At 37.0% G+C, this 5,109-nt stretch overlaps 1 protein-coding gene across 1 annotated transcript in view; it reads right to left on the bottom strand.

Moving 5' to 3' along the window:
• The window catches only part of LOC123865006, a 91,638-nt gene that overhangs the window by 59,577 nt on the left and 26,952 nt on the right, over window positions 1-5,109 (bottom strand). The gene's annotated exons all lie outside the window — the stretch shown is intronic.

Genomic DNA, 5,109 nt, shown 5'->3' with positions numbered 1-5,109 from the left:
AGCTCAAATTGACTACGTTTTAGTTAGAAATCATTTGTATGGGAAAAAGAAAAGGGCTATTTTTAGGGTTTTTCCAGCAATAATTCTAATTTTTCTCGCCGTAAAAACCATCCTTGAACTTCAACGAACATTTAAAAAAAAGATTTGGCCAAATTGGTCCAGGCGTTGTTGAGTTATGCGCTTATCAACACATTTTGCGATTCATTTTTATATTATAGATTTATGAACTCAGAATTTTTTCCTCTTTCATTTGATATCCCACTCGATACAATAGCAAAAAAAATTTTTGGAGACCCCACTTTTTACATCCAAAATAACGTAATATCCTTCAGGTGGCTTTTTTGACAATTTTATACCATACCTATAGCCATCTATCGGCAGCTCGCGGGTAGTAGTCAGGTTTTAGTGCTGTTTGGCTTTATCTTGCATATTTTAGATAGGGCTTCGCCTTAAGTGCACGGTCGGCGGCGGTCAACACGGAAGCGTGACCGGACCGCACCGGCCAACGACTGTTATGCAAGGGATTATCTCTGGCATTCAATACATTCCATAGATGCTCACAGCTGTCATCCTCTCAAGCCATCGCTGGCCCACTACTGAGCACCGGTCTCCTCTTGGAAACAACCTTTGATAGTAAAGGAATGGTCACCCAGGAAAATAAAATTTTTGAAAAGGCTTGAAGTCTTGGATCACCATCACCATGATCAAATCAACAACGGCTCACTACTAGCACTCTCCTCTCAGATTGGGGAAGGTTTAGGCATAGTTCATCGCACTGGCCAAGTGAAGATTGGCAGATTTCACACACCTTTGCATTATGGAGAGGACTTAGGTATGCAGATTTCCATACGACTGTTATGCAAGGAATTATCTCTGACATACAATACGTTCCATAGATACTGGCCGCTATCATCATCTCAAGTCATCGCCGGCCCACTACTGAGAACGGGTCTTCTCTTGGAACCAATAGAATGAGACAGGTTTGGCCATAGTTCATCGCGCTGGCCAAGTGGGGATTGGCAGACTTCACACACCTTTGATTACATTATGGCGAGCTCTCAGGCATGCAGTTTGCAGATTTCCTCTCGATTTTTTCCTTCTCCGTTAAATCAAGTGATAAATATAAAAAGAAAAACTGATTTACTGGTCTATCTACGCACAGCTCAAACTACTGGACGGTTCGGGCTGGAATCCGGCATGCAGATAGCTATTATGACGTAGACGTCCGCTAAGAATTTTTTTTTTTGGAAATTCAACCCTTAAGGGGGCAAAATAGGGGTTTGAAATTTGTGTAGTCCACGCGACTGATCACTGAAGTCACGGGACGGGAATAAGGTAGTCAAGTGATAAATTGCTTCGAGCGCCTTAGTTTCGAAAAGAACTGCTTGTCTGGGATCAGACACCAGACCCTCCTAACCTAAACCACCAGACCAGACCTAAATGTAACCTAAAGTTGTGATAATATTAACTCCTAACCACTAGCACAGAGTAAGGATGATATGCCATTTTAGGCTATCACTTCTCTACATTTTGCCATACTTATAATAAATTAAAATTAAGTAAGTTTGACTTAAGAACTTCGGCCTTTAACCCCCAAAAAACTAGAACGCGTATTACAGAAACATATTCTGCTTCCAAGGTTGCCCATTCTATGAGGACATACGAAGTTATGTACCCAGTAATTTATTTGATTACTTTATTTTTATAGCGTACTTTAAAAGTAGGTTTACCTATTGGTATTTCTCTGAATGAACTTGACTGTATTCTCGAGCAGCTATACCTAAGATTTTCCAATATTTGTTTCCATCTATTCTATTGGAAAGAGATAAGACGCTAGATGCTTTTACTACTACAAAGTTGATATATGCTCTAACGCCATATTTTATCTGAGCAAACTGGGAGAAGATGAGACAAGAAATCGTCAATAAAATAGAAGACATAGGTAGGTAATAGTAGAAAATTGAGTTAAAAAATTGTTAGAAAATGAAGAAAACGGGATGGCTGTTACAAAGTACCCCAAAAAGCGATAGAAACGCTACTTTTAATAAATCTTGAGTAACGAACACCAACTTTTTAAGGTTCCGTACCTTAAAAGGAAAAACGGAACCAACCCTTATAGGATCACTTTGTTGTCTGTCTGTCTGTCTGTCAAAAAACCTATAGGGTACTTCCCGTTGACCTAGAATCATGAAAGGCAGGTAGGTAGGTCTTATAGCACAAGTACAGGAATAAATCTGAAAACCGCGAATTCCTGGTCACATCATAAAAAAAAATTAAAATGTGTTTTAATTTTCAAAATAAGATAACAATACCAAGTGGAGCATCATATGAAAGGGCTTTACCTGTAAATTCTAAAACAGATTTTTATTTATTTTTATGAAAGTTTTTGATGTATCGTGCAAAATGTTGGAAAAAATACCCGAGTACGGAACCCTCGGTGCGCGAGTCTGACTCGCACTTGGCCGATTTATATCATTGAATTGCGTGTTCTAATTTTAAAATTCGCCTGACATTTTTGTAACAGAAATGTTTACTGTCTAAGAAAACAACGGGATGGCGATAGGAGCTATTTTGATGATCTGCGTTTTTGCTATAAATTTATTTACAGGCGCACAAAAAGTTTCACTTAGCATAAGAATTCGTACTAACTACATAACCCAATTAACTAAATATATAGAATATAGATAATATAAGTATGTATATCTAACTAAAAATTATAACAATGACCTTTAGGGAATACAATAAAGATCATGATTAATTAAAAAATGAAAGGAATGGTTTGAGAACCTAGTACCTACCTACTTAATGTTATGCTATTTTTGATATTGAAGTGAATTGTGGATTTATAAAAATCAGGTTTTCCCTCTTCGAGTGTCTGTTCGATTATTGTTATAAGGAATAGTTAGTAGTTAATAGTTGTTTCTTGTAGGTTATAGATAACTTGGCGACCTCACCTTGGCCTCCAGATGGGAAAGGCATGGCATGTGCACCTACATACCAAAACAAGTAACAACTGAATTGAAGATGCACCTAGCTCAGACCGCAAGGCTATTAAGTTTAACCGACCTATTCGAAAACGCATGGACGGCAGGCTAACTGCATTCAATGGGTTTTCGTTTGAAATTTTTATATTCTCTTAATGCTCTTAATTTTTTAACGTTGCAGTCGTAGAAATTTTCATGTGGTAGGTAAGTAGGTAAGTAATGCCAGCTCACAGACAGACGGATAGCGGAGTTATAGTAATAACGTCCGGCACTGGCACCCTTAGGGTACGTAACCCTGAAAAAGCACTTTTCAGAGAAATCATCAAAATGATTGGTCTTATTACGTTTTTCAGGTCACTTGATTTCATAGTAATTTTTCAGTCCAAATTATTTCAAAATAGTGCTACACAAGTGTAAATTAAAAATTTATAACACCCCCGACGATCCAAAGTATTTGAGTTTTCCAAAACATCATTTTCAAATAAATAATTATGTATTTAGGCAACGTCCATCTTGACAGCTTGACATTTGTCTATTGACATAATATTATGAACCTAACGGTTATCTAACCTTCTTTTCTACAAGAAAACTAGAAAAGAGCTGATAACTCTTAAACGGCTGAACCAATTTTTTTAGATTATAGCTAAGAACACTCTCGATCAAGCCACCTTTCAAACAAAAAAAACTAAATTAAAATCGGTTCATTCGTTTAGGCGCTACGATGCCACAGACAGATACACAGATACACAGATACACAGACACACAGACACACAGATACACAGATACACACGTCAAACTTATAACACCCCTCTTTTTGGGTCGGGGGTTAAAAACAGACACACCCAGTCAAATCATAAATGCACAATTCACTCCCGAATTAATTCCAAACCGCAAGCAAATTTGTCAAACGAAAGACGCAATCATCATCAAAGAGATCGTAAATTCCATAATAACTACCTACTGAATAAAAGTGACAGATTCGATTAATCAAAACGGCTGCACCTTATTTTATATACAAGCAACAATGCACTTTATTCTATTAAACACAGAGTTTAAATTCCCTAAAGTGTTACTTTAAAGAATAAGACATTTTACACATGCGAAAATAATCTATATTAGGTAAGAAATAAAGCATAAAATTGGTTGTTAAGTAATGGTTGGTATGTTGCTATGGTTTGGGTTATGGGTGAGGTAGGCTCGGCACTTGCAAAACGTATTGGGGTCACAGTATAAATGAATAAGTTTGCCAACGTGAATGAATCGGGTTGGCATACCTTTGCAGAGTAGCTATGCACAGTAGTATTTATAGAATTTTAAAATATGCTTTGCAGTATTTATAGAATTGAAAAAAAAAAAAATGCTTTTTTAATTCTGTAATATTCAGTTTTCCTTAAATTCTTCTTCCCTACATTCCGTCCTTGTTGGATTATTTATATGATAATATAAGATTTTTGTATCTTTTAGGAAGGCTTACAAAAATAAAATGCATTTTTTTGGATTTGTAATTTGTATAAATTCCATGGGAACTCTTTGATTTTCCAGGGTGAAAAGTAACCTATATTCATAGCCGGATACAAGTTATCTCTGTGCCAAGTAGATGATGCCAGCGATTTCAGACACGTGGATTTAGATTTTTGAACATCACGGACTCTTTATTGTCCGGGATAATAAGTAGCTCACGTCCGTCCCAGGGATGTGAGCTAGCTCTGTACTCAACAAAATTGGTTGACATAATGAAATATGGATAGCTAGGGGATGCCCGCGGCTCCGCCCGCGTGGATTTAGATTTTTTTAAATCCCGTAGGAACTCTTTGATTTTCCGGGATAAAAGTAGCCTATGTCCTTCCCCAGGATGTATCCCAAGTCAAATATCATTAAAATCGGTTCAGTAGTTGGGCCGTGAAAACGTGACAGACAGACAGACACACTTTCGCATTTATAATATTAGTATGGATAAGAATAATTATCCATCAGCATGCTGATTCGCGCTAACTCAGTGTTCATCGATGAATGATAGCCGTCAAGCTCTTTTGACTTCATTTGGTTAATTTTCATTGGAACATTTGGTTCTACATTGCTGTTTCACTCAGTGAAATTAAAATGATTTTTCGTAGAAAACCTTCAA

This window comes from Maniola jurtina, chromosome 5, assembly GCF_905333055.1.
Source record: "Maniola jurtina chromosome 5, ilManJurt1.1, whole genome shotgun sequence".
Classification (NCBI taxonomy): Eukaryota; Metazoa; Arthropoda; class Insecta; order Lepidoptera; family Nymphalidae; genus Maniola; species Maniola jurtina.
Note: the sequence above shows the minus strand (reverse complement) of the source record. Positions and strands in the feature narration are given on the sequence as shown.